Source organism: Theropithecus gelada, chromosome 13, assembly GCF_003255815.1.
Source record: "Theropithecus gelada isolate Dixy chromosome 13, Tgel_1.0, whole genome shotgun sequence".
Classification (NCBI taxonomy): domain Eukaryota; kingdom Metazoa; phylum Chordata; class Mammalia; order Primates; family Cercopithecidae; genus Theropithecus; species Theropithecus gelada.
The window spans coordinates 36,739,168-36,754,432 of NC_037681.1; positions in this window are offsets into that span (position 1 = coordinate 36,739,168).

The window sequence follows — 15,265 nt, forward strand, 5'->3', positions numbered from 1 at the left end:
TGTGTCTTCCATTTAACACCTACTGGAACTAGTTTTTCTTTCTGTGAACAGAAGTTGCCAATTGTTCATCAAAATCTTAATTGTCTTCTTTTTGGACCACAGCTGGGCTCCATCTGTCTGTCTCCTCTGCAGTTGGGTGTGGCAGTGTGGACATGCACCTTAATTACAACTGAGGAAATACAGGCAAACTGATGCCCCTACAAGGCCTGGCCCATAAAATCCTTGGGCATGAATGCCCTCATACTTATTTATCTCTGTCAGCTGAACCCAGACGATGATGCAGCCTTAGCGGCAGAACCACAGAAAAATTTGGAAGGAGTTCTGCATCCCAGAATTACCAAGGGAAGGAGGGAAATCTCGTGCACTTATTTACTTTCCCAAGATTGTCAACATGAACTAGAAAACAACTTTTGATTTTGTTAAGCCAATACCTGTTAAAGTGTAATTCTATAGCTGTGTTGATTATCTTTGAGTTTAATTTTATAACAGCAAGTCTAATATAACTATGGCACTCTGGAACAGAACAATATAGCTGCCAGATGTCCATGGATTTCCATATCTCTGATATTACTGATTGTATTTGCAGTCCTATCTTAATATCAAAATTGATTTCTATAAACCCATATATTTCCAAAAGACAAAATGAAGGAAAATACAAGCACATGTAAGATCTATTTCTGAAACTTTATTTCCAATTTAGAGTGTGGAACTGGCACATGGTAGGTAGTATAGCAAGTGGCCAACAAGTGTTTGTCCAATGAATGAATGGTTGCACTACAATGAGCTTCATATGCCAAACGGGTAGATAGTGGCATTTTGGGGCAAGTTTCTTACCTGCAAGCATTTCTGGGTCAATGTCTGTGGATGACTGCAGGTACCACAGAGACTTTGAACACCGCACCATACCAAAGAAACATGTTACCTTATTTCTGGCTTGGCAAAGATAGGAGAATAGTAGCCAAAAATGGTTTTCCCCACCTGTTTTATTTTCATGGGGATTTGAGTTATAAAATTTGAATTACTCATTTTTAGAAAAGGATTTTAGAGGTAAAACTGCCAAATTGCTACTGGACCTGGAGTCCTAGGATAGCCCATCTGTTCTGCCGGCAACATTGGGTGTTGCCGTTCTTCTAAAGTGATGGCTTGTGCAAACTTGGGAACCAAGGCAGAAATTGCACTTTTGTTTTCAAAATTTATCAAAAGCACTTCTGTGTGCCAGACACGGGGCTGTGCCCTCTACACACACACATCAAGCAAATAAGCTGAAGTGGAGCTGGCCATATGGGAAGGGGTGCATATCATGTCCCTTCAGGAGTTCAGGCGAAGCTGACAGGCATGAGTCTGGGTGCTTGTGAATGTTCTCTTTCTTTTTTATAAATTGTTTCTGGGCACCCACATTCCAGACTAAGTTGAGACCATACATACCGTGGAGGGATACAAAGATGACAATTCTTAATTATTACTTATATTTGACCCCTTTCCAAAAAAACCTGAGGTAGCTTACACAGATACGAAAAATAGACTTAGATAAAAACAGAACACCATTAAAAGCACATAATTATCAACACAGTAAAACTTGCAAAATTAGAAGAATAATGATAATATCTAGTGGCATACTCTAATGTCCTGCGGTCATTTATGTTGAGCTGCAGTGTGGACTCTGAATTTCCCAGCAGCCAGTGTAGACAGAAGTATGATCAGTTACCTAATTCAATCATGCATGATGAATGCATATTAGTTGCTCGGGAAAAACGTATATTCTTAGACTTGGGACATGGAGAAATTGTTACTATAGGGTTCCATAGAGACAACTTGCTGTGTTGTTCTGAACCAAGTTCTTAATAGCATTTTTATAATAGGTATAACAGAGAGACCATAAAACCTCTTGGTGTCAGCTTATAATACCAAAGTGTTCCTCACAGGATTGATGAGGGATGATTGTCCAGGAATGCAGCTTTCTATGGCCAGATGCAACAAGAATTTTTATGGAATAGACATTCTATCTGACATCAAAAGTTGTTTATTTATTTTTCATAAATGAGCCGCCACTAAGTCTTAGAGAACAGAGCTGGTGACACCTCAGTCCCTGATTTGAAGACTCTCAGGGCATAATAGCTGTTTGCGACATGTTTCTCACTTTTCCTTCCTTCCCATGCTTGAGTCCCCAGTTTCTAGAGATTTCTTTCTTTCTTTCCCCCTCATGAATGCCCACTCTTGAAAAAGCGCCAATTAGTTGAGAGCCAATCTCTGGATCCCTTGCTCCACTTTAGGAGGGCAATCATTGTTTTTGATATCATTTAAAGACTTCTGCTTCAAAGTGTCCCTAATATAAGCTCTCACAACCTCACATTATAAAGGCAGTTGAACTCTTGGGAGAGTGGAAAAAAATTCATCAGTCAGCTAGAACACAAGGCAGAGAAGCTGAGAATGATGATTTGTAATTGGTAAATGCTATGCCACCTGAAAAAGATCAGCACAGCCACCCTGGAATGAAGGTGGGGCACTGGTGTGCTTCTCCCCATGCACTGTATTACCAGGGTCTAGGCACCCAATGGCTGCATATGAGAATGGTACCCAGCCATTCTGACCTTCTTTTATGACACAGTCCATTCTTAAAAAGTGATCTTTTTGTGTAGCATTACTGCTCTCCACCCTCATCAGAAGCTTCCCTTCACTATCTGGTAAGAGATATTAAACAAAACAAAAGACAAATGATAGAAGAGGACTGGCTATAGGCTGTCTTTAGAGAAGTGTCAGTATCACAAGCAAAGCACTCTAGGCGAGGCTGAGGACAGAAAAGAAGTGCAGAAGGACTGACCTGAGCAGAAGCTTCAATCTGTACCCATGTAGCCAAACAATAATTTAGGACCTGGAGAAAACTTCCTTAACATGAAAAGAATATCTGCGTTCAAGTCAGCAGCTGACTGCAAACATACTTCATGGTGAAATGCTATGGGTGTTCCTCCCAAAATCAGGAAAAAATAAAAATTACAACAATTACTTAACTTTTATTTTGCAGTTGTCATGTATTTGCAGATGTTTAATCCGTCTGGCTAATTAAAGTGCCAGGTATTGTGTTAAGTATTGGGAACAAAATGATGTGAAAAAGTTATATGGTACCTAACCTCATGTAGTATCCAGTTTCTAAGGGGGATAGACAGCCATTCATTAAGTAATCCTATGTGCATGTGAAACAGGATTAATGATAAAGCTGCAAAGGAGAGGTCCATGGGTACTTTGAGCAGGTATGACTGAAGGAGTTGATCTAGAAGGAAGGCTTCCCAGAGAAAGTGAGTCTAGAACTCAAGTGGAAAGATGTTAAGAGTTTACTAGATGAAGAGGGGTACTTAGAACAGTTCTAGAAATGTCATGTTAGAGGGTGTTTGGATGGGTGGGTGTTTGCAGTGGGAGCAGAGGCTGGTGAAGTAGATAAGAACCAGCTATGCTGTGCACTACAGGCCACAGTATGGAGCTTTGTCATTATCTCGAAAGAAACAGAAAGACATTGACATTTGATGCATTCAGGTGGCATGATCACTTCATGTTGAAGATTGTCCAAGTGACAGTGCTGAGAATAAACTAGGAGACTGTCGTGGGGAAAGAGGGTAGACTTGGTAGAAAGTTCTGGCCTCAGTGAAGGTGAGAGCTGACATGAACTTGGACAAGAGTGGTACTGGTGGGGAAGAGAAGTGGACAGGTTCAGCCAGCACATTAGTATATGGAACAGAATTGAGAGGAAGGATATTGGAAGGAGGAGCACAGTGCTCTCATTTGCTGGAAATACAATCATCTACCTAGAAAACCAAAGATGATCAGGGAAAATTCTTTTAAATTATTAAGAATTCAACAAAAAGCCAAATTATAGAATATTGTTTATGGATATCCTATATTTCAGCAAAAAGAAGATGCTATAGTAAAGAAGTTAGTGTATTCATAATAGCAAAAGAATATAAAATACCCAACAGTAACATAAATAAGAAATGCATGAGAACAAAAAAAGAAAAAATTTACTTTTAAATATAAAGGAGAACCCACATGAATGAGTGATTTACTTCAAGAGAAGAATATGTATTGTAAAGATATCAATTCCTTCCAAATCTATTTATAGATTGAATATAATATTGATGTCAGAAATTCCATAAAGATTTCAAAACTCATGACAAAATAATTTGGCAATTCATCTGGAAGATAAACAGATAAATAATTTAAATTTTTGTTATAGTTTACTTTAAATGGTTGCTTTTTTAATAGAAAGGAAGGGAAGGAATTTCCCTACCAGACATCAAACACTATAAAGCTACAGTTATTAAAAAATTACATATGTGATTTTGGTGCAAAACCCACCTAACATTTTAATAGAAACAGAAGACATTGCCTTCAAGCAGATGGCAACATACAATAAAAGTTTCATTACAACCCCATCGGGAAGGAATGGCTATGCAACAAATAGGGCTGGGTTTAACAATGCGGTTGTAGGAAAGATCCCCATAGGAGTGTCTTTCTTGTTTTGAGCCACAGTGGTTGATCAAGATTATCATGGTAAAAACGAAAACAAAAAACTTGCAAATTTTTTGAGTTTTGAATTTTGCACTAGAGACTCAAACTCACGGAGCTTTTTCAGGGACTGATATCCATAATAAAGTTAAAGTCTTACTCCAACACTTTTCTTTGTAAATAGAAGGAAAGAAGCACCATAACGCAAAGACTTTGTAATGTTCCTTCTCAGCTGTAGGTATTACCCGATTTGGTTATAAAGCATGATGAGTCTATAAATTGAATATGTATTTTATCTCCTCCGGGTCCCAAAATATTTTTGTCCAGTATGGTCTTAATAGCTTTGTATTCTTTATATATTTTTTTAAGTGGTCCCTCGAACAACTGATTCAGAAGTGTGCTGGCATACATACATATTAGGGGATCTTTAGTGTATTTAAATGCTACTTGATGGGAAGAAATACTAACACGTTTTCTCTCTTCTCTCTGCCTGCAGTAACTGATTCATTTCTATACCACACTCAGAATGATATGGCTAAAGAGAAACATCTAAAGTTTATGCATATTTCAGAATGTTTCTAATTTTGTTTCAATTTCCTATGAGATCCACAGTTTCTGCATGTATTTAACGAAGCCATTAAATATCCCATTGGCTTTGGGGAAATGAGGATTCAGAGCGACAGCATTTTCTGAGTATGTGGGGTTCAGGCACTATGGGGTGTGTAGTGGAGAGTCAGAGATGAAGCAGGCCTTGTGCCTGTCTCTTGAGACCTCATGGTCAAGGTCTATGTGAGAGCCCCCACACTCTTGCCCGGTCCCCTTTGACCAATGTGATCAATGGTCGCCTTTGCTCATGAGGTTGCCTATTGTATCTGGGTTAAAGCCCTTTTTCTGTGAAAAATGACATAATTTTGTGGGGATCCAATCTCAACTTCAGTCTTGGTCTCTGACACACTGTTCTCAATCATAACCCATAGAAACAATTATTTTAGTTTAAAGTTGGGTGATTATAAACTTGCCTTTGAGGGGGCAGGGAAAGGGAAGGAAGTTGGAAAAATTGATTGCAAGGCTGAATTAAATACTAACACTAATTTGTCATTTCAATTTAAACAAAAAGGGGGCCTTTCTGAGAGTTCTCATGCTTTTGAAACATTAAAGATTGGGAAGGTGTGGCCTATGGTTAATAGTGATGAGCTTCATACACCTGAGGCCATCCTCTTGACTCTCCTTGCTCAGGAAAATTTCCCATATGGGAGAATGAAAAGCAGATATCAGATAGTATATTCAACTTTGGAAATATGACAAATTTCATTCAGCAACTGTATGGAAGAGAAAGTTTGATTTCCAAGTTGTAGTCATTTTGTTTCAGTACCTGATCATAACAGAGTAAAACCTTCAATTGAAGTTACAAAGAATAGGGCAATGATACATGTCAGCCTTTCATGTCTTCCAATAAACTCTCAGTCACTCCCCATAATTAATTGCTCTTCTTAGTGAAGACCTGGAATGTTCATTGCTTAGTACTAATCCCCATGAACAGGCTCTCCCTTTCCATTGATTTATCTAGATTTGGCCTAGTGTTTACTATTTAGGCATCATTCACTTTGTAGAACCCCTGCAATTCATAGATCTCTGATTGCTTCCCATGCACTATGCTATGGGTTTTGGCATGCATGATCTTATTCAATTCTCACACATTGTCGGTAGATTATAATTTTCAACTCACATAGTTAAGAATGAATAACCAATAGAGGCATTGAACAGAAAATAAGTGGCTTTGTTGCCTGGATTCATCCATTTATAATGAGGTAACTAATATATGGCAATTTAAAAAAATCTTAGCTGCTTCTCCGAATAGGCAGAGATACCAATATCATAGAACAAATGATGCATATTATGTGAGGAATCATTTGTGTGCCTTCCTAAGTTATGGAACTGTTAGGTCAGTAGGTACCCACTGGGTGAGGGGAAGGTTCAACAGAACGTTTTGGGCTTACTGAACATATTCATGCACAGGATTGGTACTAGTATGGGGAATTCAGACACTAATAATCTGCCCTTTCTCTATGAGGCTGTCAGTGTGGTGGGTGCAGTGGTAAGTGGGAGTGTAATGCATTGAAGTTGAATACTGGAACAAAGCTGTGTGCATTCAGTGATGACTACTGGAGCTGCCCACCCAGGGAGTGGCACAGGAACTCTAAGCTGAGAAAAGCCTTCAAGGATGGGTGGGCCCATGCAGACATCTTGCAGGAGGTGAGCTTTGCCCTGGCTCTGAAGCCTGATTTAGCTACAGTAGATCATCCTTACTCAAACTGGCTCTGACAGGAAAGCAATCCCAAATACTAAGATTGTCTTACAGAGGCAGGCTTACGGTGCTGTGGGGCCAGGACTCCAGCTCCACTTCTCTGCAATGACTCTCAGTTGCACCCTCTGAGTTTTGGGTTGCAGCACAATGACACCGAAGTCCCAGGAGCCAAATCCAGACAGGACGAAAGCCCCTGGGAAGAACAGAAATGTCTTTTTCTCTTATTTGAAGTAAGAAAAACATTTCCCAAATTCCCCAGTGCATTGGCCAGAATTGCATTACATGACAGATACTAAACCAATCACTGACAAAGGGAGGGAGATAACTCTCATTGGCTTAAATCAATCAAAATTTCCTCTTAGAACTGGGGATAGGGAGTAGCTTGGGAACAGGTGACTTTCTAAAAGTGATCTGGGTTCTGTTAGAAGGAAGAATGAACATAACGGCATTGTACTGCAGGTGAACAGCTGAGCACATTATGCACAGAGATATTTCATTTTTTAGATAATTAGAATAGAGAGAGGACATTCTAAATAGGGCACAAGTGAGGCTGCCTCATTTGAGGAGAAATGGTTAATTTAGCTGAAGCATGAAAGCAAGAGGGAGAATCACTGCAGAAGAAGATATTCTGGACAACAATACAATTATGACATCAGAGAACTCTTAATTTCTCAAAAATATTTCATCTGACTCTCACACCAACTAGAACAGCAAGTATCAACAGAGGAATCTGAAGTCCAGAGCAGGTAAGTAAATCTTCCAAGGTCACACAGCCTGTAAACAACAAGGTCTGGTGACTCTCTGCCTGGGATCCTTTGGCAGCTCCTTGGCAATTAGTTGAGGCAGGTGTATTTGTTATCTGTTGCTGCATAACAAAGTATCCCAAATTTAGGAGCAGATCAGCTGAGTGGTCCTGGCTCTGCTGAGATTGCAGTGAAGCTGCCAACTGGGACAAACCATTTAAGACTTGTGTGGGGCCGCAGGATCTGTATCTAAGCTCGGTTGCATGGTCTTTGGCAGAAGGCCTCAGTTCTTCCCCATGTGGACCTCTCCACAGGGACCTCTCCACAGGGCTTCTTGCATTTCCTTGTGGCTTGGTAGCGGCTTCCACTAGAGCCAGCAATAAGAGAGAAAGAGCAGGACAGAAGCTTCAATGACTTGTATTACCTAAACTTGGATGCCACACTCCATCATTTCCAATACATTCTGTTGGTTAGAAGTGAGTCAGTAAGTTCAGCCCATACTCAGAGGAAGGGTAATTAATCTCCACCTTTTGATGGGAGGAGTATCAAAGAACTTATGGGCATATTTTAAAACCATCACAGCAGCAAAAATGCAACATGCATCCTGACATCTAGGATGAGTTCACCATAGAGAAATCATGCAATCTGAAGGCACTAAAATACAAAAATGGTACTCCACAAGGATAATAGACCAGATGACTCAATAGGAACCATGGTGATGGTGAGGACTGGGATTTGACTGAGGCTCACCCACGAAAACCTCAATTATATTGGTTCCATAGCTATTCATAAATTTGGAGAGAGAGCGTCTAATACGTATGGTGGGAAGGAGTAGGTGAAATTCCCTGCTCATAATTCTGCCCTAATAATATGCATTAAGTGCTCACTATTATAATCAAAATGACACACTATCCTTCTTTCTACTGACTGTGAGGCCTCAGGATACCTAGGTCTCTGTCTCAAGGCTGGGCAGTTTTTCCCATGATCAGAAAATACAAGATCTTTTACTAGTACCCTCTTAGCAGTTTCCAAAATGCTGGAGAGAGCTCAGCATTCTTGGACCAGAAAGGCAAGCACAGAGTGGTACCTCCCCCTACCCCCTCTACAGCCCCAGTGAGGACTTTCAATCCAGTGGCCTCATTCCGGGGAACCTTGGGAGAGCTGGCAAATACTCTAAACAGATAAAAGATAATTGAACAAGGAGTGAGTAGTAAACGGTGACAAAGTGCTATTTCCATAATAAGCTTATCTGAGTAAACTTTCTCAGAGCCCCTGAGTTCCAGAGCAGGGTGTGGATTTGGCAATGGTAAAGAAACAGGCCACGCCAGGAATGTCTGGGGAGCTAATGAATGCCCCTGAAGTGGTTGACGTTCCTATCTCTGCTTTGGATCCCTGCCACCTTGACTCGAATGTCAGACGGTGTTTAATTGGCAAACAGGGCTTCAAAGGGTTGCTGGGCCCTGCTCCCAGGGCCCTGGGGCTGTTAATGTTTAATTGTCATGTGCAAGGGCCCACTAGCTCTTGGTAGATTTGGGTGTTTTATTGCACTTTGAAAAAGCGACGTTATGAGTCTCCTTCTTGCTCCATGGGCACTTTTACAGACATGCCTTGGAGTCACATGTTGCCTCACCTAAACTCTGAGTAGCAAAGTCACCATGTTATTCAGCAGGGGTAGAGAGAAACACCTTCAAGCTGAGAATACTCCAGATTTACTGCATGTGTCCTAAAATCAAGAAATATTGGTTTCTTGGGAGCATCTGGATCAGCAACAGAAAAAAAAAAAAAAGAAATTGATTTGGGGGTTTAGGTTGAGGGGGAAGAAAAAAGACACAGAAGTGAAATTGCTAAATGGCAGATCATACAATTTCTTCATTGAATGCTGGTGGCACCCACTCTCCTTGACACTGGCTCTGTTACTCATGGCTCTGCTGGAAATGCAAATCTTTAAAAAAATCCCTCTCCCTAAAAGGGCCTATTTGCTTTATATTGTTCATGTAATTTAAAAAGTCTAGAGGCTGTCTTAATAAGACTTTATAGCCTTCCTCTAATTACACAGGGAAGAATAAGAAATAATAGAAGACAAATACTTTTTTTTTCTAAACTACATGGAAATTGTGAATAAAGGAGTAGCTTCCAACTTCCTGACATTTGAAAAGCACTGTTTTGAATTGAATATGAATGATTCCTTTGAATTTTCAATTCAATTCCATTTAATTGAACACATCTTCATTGAGTGCTTACTAAGTGTTCATATCAAACAATTTCTTTGGTTTTGAATTAGTGGCTTTTACAGAAATTGTTTCTTTTGTTGAATTCTGGAAATGTATCGGTTTGTTGTTTTAATCATCCTTTTGCTGATTGTGAATATCTCTCTAAGGAAGGAATGTAAAGAGAAATATCTAATTACACCACTTATATCAGAATGGCAAAGTGTATATTTATCTTGTTTGTTAATTATATATGTCACAGCTAAAGACCAAACATCAGCTAATGTCGACATTAGCCAGAAGGACCTGGCACACATCAAGAGCTGGGTGGATCGCAAATAAAATACAATATAGCAAGTGGAAAGCATATAGACCTTTTTATATGTTTATATTGAATCAAATTTTCTTTGTTCTTTTTTGCATGTTCTACGTTTCAAACAGTCAGATTTTCATATGGTAGATCTCTAAGAAGTAGGTTTTACAGCAGAGTTGCCACTATGAACAGGTTTCAGGGTCTCCCAGCATGTGTTAGATTTTCAAGGAAATGTAGCAGACACTTAGAATCTTCCAAAGGATGTAGTCTCTCTTCTTTAGCTCTCTTGTTTGCCTCAGTTCCCAGTCCTTCCGTCTCTACCGCTGATTTAGCGATTCCTCTCCTTTGACAAGCGGTAAGCAGACAACCCCTTCCAATCAGAGCCGGTGCTATGAAGTTCAATCACATCCAGGGTTCTCAGCCCCAGAGCTTCAGCCTCCTATGAATGTAGACGGGGAAACAGCCTATTGTGCACAAAGCACGTGCCCTCCAAATCCATATGCACAGTTAATTAGTTGAGAGCCCTAAAATGTTATGTGATTCCTTTCTTAATAGAAATGAGAAGTTGTAAAGATGAGAGGCCTTTATTCACACTTTATCAGCTATTTTAAATTAAGGGGTATATTATCCTCTGGATAGATTTACAGGAACACCCATTATGCACCTAACTCCTATTATCATTAATGGCGGTAAATGCATGCACACACAAGCTCAGCACTCCGGGCTTTACACGAGAGGCCACTCTTTTCCTCCTATTATTAACAATTCCTGCTTCATATTTCTTAAATATCTGCAAAATGAAACAAAACATTGTTCGCGACTTAACGACTATCCGGGTATATGTTTTTCAAAGGAAATTAGATTGGTACATTACATAGGTTTGCAAATTTACATTATGATAGCAAATGATTATGACTGCTGCTGCTCACCCTCTTTGAATCTCCCTAGAGGGGAACGCACGGGGCAGGGGTGCAGAGGGGGTGGCAAGCCGTCGAGTTTTCCCATGTCAGCATGGCATAAGGATCTGCTGGCAAGGGAGTTGGAACTTTAGCCTGTCGACTGTTTTCTTTCAGTGTTGGCAAAACTAGCACTGAAATGTATGGAAGAGACAGAAAAGTGAGATAAAAGACTGCTAAGCAGAACTTCCATCTATGGGGAAGAGGCTATTATTATTTCCATTCATTAACTCATTCATTTGCTGATTTATCTATCCATTCCTTTGCTCAACAAATATGTATTAAATACCTACTGTGTGTGTGTCTAGCAGGGTGCTGGGCTATGAGGACCTAAAAGTGAAGAAAGATTAGGGCTTTGTACCAAGGAAACTCACAGTTTAGTGAAACAATAAAATTAAACAACTAATTGCACAGTTAGCTGTGTGATCCGGGAGATGTGCAGGGAACCATGAAAACTTGGCTGAATGGAGGAGACAGGCAGGAGAGATGCCTCAGGAATAAATGCAGAGCCTAACTCTGAAATGAATGCAGTAAGTCATCATGGTGATAGGAGATGGTTTAGGAAGAGCTTGCTGGGTGGGAGAAGCAGCATGAGAAAAAACCTGAGGAAAGCAAGATCCAAATTCTGGACCTGCCAGTCAATAGTAACAATGATTGGTCCTTCCTTCTGAAATGCTGTACAGAAGGGTGCAATTACTTTTCTCCCTGCTAAAACAGGCATGTAATAAGGGTCACCATTTACTACCATGCATCAGTGTGCTATGAAGCTGAAGCTAGACCCCAGTCAAATGAATTCTTAGGGTTTGGGTTGTAACATCAGCACAATCTCTGCTAAACACCCCGACTTCCCGCTTCCACTGGACAAACCACCTCTGTGCTCCCTGTGCACAAGGGTCAGGTTTGGAGGAATGGGCTGTGGAAATCCTCTATACCTGTGTTTGTCAAATGATCTGTAAGGAAGGATCAAGTTCTTAAAAATTCCATTGTAAATGGATACTTTTATAAAATGTAATCAAAATGAATTACTAGAAAAATGATTATGCACTTTGATATCATGACCATATCAATTTCTGGAAAGCTCTTCTGAATGCTTACTGTCAATATCTGTACTTATCTCGTTGCAGAACGATAGCACACGGCTTGCAGACCACACCTCCCCTTCAAGACTAGGACTATCCCTATGCTCCACCCTTTGCCTCACTGACTTTCAGCCAGACTGTCAGCTAGGACTATGTCTACAACTCTCGAAATTATTTACATTTCCTGCCTGGATCACCTCTTGGGCAAGAGGTTTTCCTATATTACACCCCCACAGCAAGAAATAGTGTTTTATTAATTAGAAACTCTAAGAGGCACTCACCTCGAGTCCTGGTATTTCTAGGACTGGGAAAGTGATCCCAGGTGTTTCATGCCTGTTTCATGCTTTCTTTTCTAAAAACTTCAACATTCACATAAGAACTAAGATTCAAAAGCCAGCAGCATAACAGATTGGAAAATCTGGGCTAATGACTCTCAGCATATGCTCCAGGCTGAAGACCCAGACAGTCGGAACAGAAGACCTTTAGACTCCTTGTTCTATGGATGTGCCTGGGAGACTAAGAGGGGCATCTCCAACCCTGCTGGTGGGTTGGGAGAAAGACAAGCAAAGGCAAGTGATTGACTACAGAGCAGAGTGCAGTGAGATCCCTGCATGGGCTCTGGTCCCTGCTGGAGCTCTCTTTCGGCAGGCAGCCTGTGGGCATCTGTAGTATGACCAGTCAGGAACTCGGCCCTGGGAAATTGGAAGCATGGATATAACACAAGTCCCTGGGAACTTTGAGGAAGGAATCCCAAGAGATATCAACTTCCCTGTTGCTTGCTTTTCTTCCTCTGCATGACTTTATGGAATTGGAGGAGGACCTCAATGCTTAGTTTCCGCCTCATTTATCTTACTCTGAGCTATTGTACTGGGTTATCTTGCCTACCAACATGACTCAATTATTTCACTGAAACCAGTAACTTCCAAATTATATCTCTAATGTACATTCTTTTCTGAGCTCCAGATTACATATCAAATTAACTCCTAACTCTACATGATAGACTGAACAATGCTTCCCCTCAAAGATGTCCATGCCTTAATCCTCAAAACATGTGAATAAGTTATCTTTACATAGCAAAAGACACCTTGCCAATGTGATTAAGTTAAGGATCTTGAGACAAGGAGATGGTCCTGGATTATCCAGGTGAGCCCAAGGGCATCATAAGGAACCACAGAAGAGGGAGGCAAAAGGGTTAGATTCAGAGGAGATGTGATGACAGAAGCAGAGGTCGGAGTGATGAAGAGCTATGAGCCAAGGAATGTGGGCAGACCCTAGAAGCTAGAGAAGGAAAGGGAAAAATGCCCCTGTGGAATGCAACTCAATTCCAGAAGGAATTCAACTCTGCCAACACCTTGGTTTTAGCCTAAGACTACGTCACACTTCTGATCTTCAAAACTGTACAATAATCAATGTGAGTGGTTTTAAGCCACTTAGTTTGTGGGAATTTTTTACATCAGTAGTAGGAAACAAATATACCCCTGGGTATCCCAAACTCACCATCTGCCCTCCAAAATGTGATGCTTCTTTTGAACCATTCATCTCAAGGCATAGTACCACGACTCTGCTAGTTCCCAAACTAAAAACGTGGAGGCCATCCCAACACCTCCCACTCGCTTACCCACAATGTCCAGTGGCTTTGTTTCAAGACAAAGTTTTTAAAGACAAAGTTCAAAATCCTTAAAGGGATCCACAGGGTCCTGAAATGTACCCCAGGATCTCACTGACCTCCCTGGCATTCATCTATGACTGGATGGGCCTTTTGAGAATGCCTAGAGATAGCTCACACGTTCACACTTGCTCCTAAACCAGCCTGGAAGGCACCCCTCCCTCCTTCACCACCCATATAACTGGCAACTTTTTGAGGAATCAGCTCTCATGGCTTTTCCTCCAAGAAGCCTTGTCTGTATCCACCGCTGAAGTTAGGTGCCCACTTTCCTAAATTCTCATGCTTCAGTCTTGTAACAGTCACCACAAATATTACGTTCAATTTGTCTCCTTCCAGTTATTCTGCCATCTCATGAAGGCAGGAACCACATCTGTCTGGCTCTTGACTATAGGCTACATTGCTGCACAAAAGCAGACACTCACTACTATTTACTGAAAACAAAAACAAAATAGAAAGAATAGGTGAGCAAGATTCCGGGAGGAGCTCAGGGATAGGATCTGGGATGTAGCCACTGTGGGGGGAGACTCAGCAAGGCTCGGACTCTCTGCTCACCCAGAAAGATGCTGATGGAGGGTTTTGCTTGACCCTTGTCCAGAATGAATCCACGGATCTGCCCTGACAGATCAGGGGCTGCGGGCTCCCCAGTGGTGGCTCAGGATCTGGGTGGTAGATCATAATCAGAACTGATGTTTCTTGAGCTCTTACATAACAGGCACTACACCAAGTGCTTTAGTGGATTAACTCATTTAATCCTCACCTGAACTCCATGTTGCTATGGAGTTTCCAACATGGATTCAAGGAGAGGATTAAATGAGTTGATTCTCTGTTATTAATGTTACTAATAACTTCATAACAATTGCATTTAACAGATGAAACAACTGAGGTAGAGAGAGGTTAAGTGTCTTGCTTAAGATCAGACATCTTATAAGTGACAGAGCTAGAATTTGAACCCACACATGTTGACTCTAGAGTCCTTGTCTTAAGCACTGTGTTGTGCTTCCTACAGCATGAAGGCAGGGACTCGCTGAGGCTACGTGAACCAGTCTCCAACCATTCATATTGGCCCATTTACTTATTTCACAGGTATTTGCTGCCAGTCGACTGGGTGGTAGACACTGTGCTAGGTGTTAGGAATGAGCAGATGAATGTCAGGTGCCTTCAAAAAAGATGGACTTGAGTGAGAAGGCAAAAAAGAATGAGTGCAAGGTGGTATGGCAAGAGGGGCACAAGGTGGAAGCCCAGGACAGGACTTAGACCTGCTTCCTGGGTTTTGAAAGGGTTGTAAACTGCCTAGGTGAAGGAGAGGAGAGGAAGGGCCACCAGGTAGAAGAGAAAGTGTGTGTGAGGGCACAGGCAAGGGAGAGCAAGACCCGTTGAGGTAAATTGCTCATAATTCTTCCAACTCAGTGTGGCAGAAAGGAGGGTGTGGAGTGGTGCTGTAGGGGTGCGGGGAAGATGAGGCAGACTGGGGGCAGCCTACGAAGACTGGGAACACCGTACCG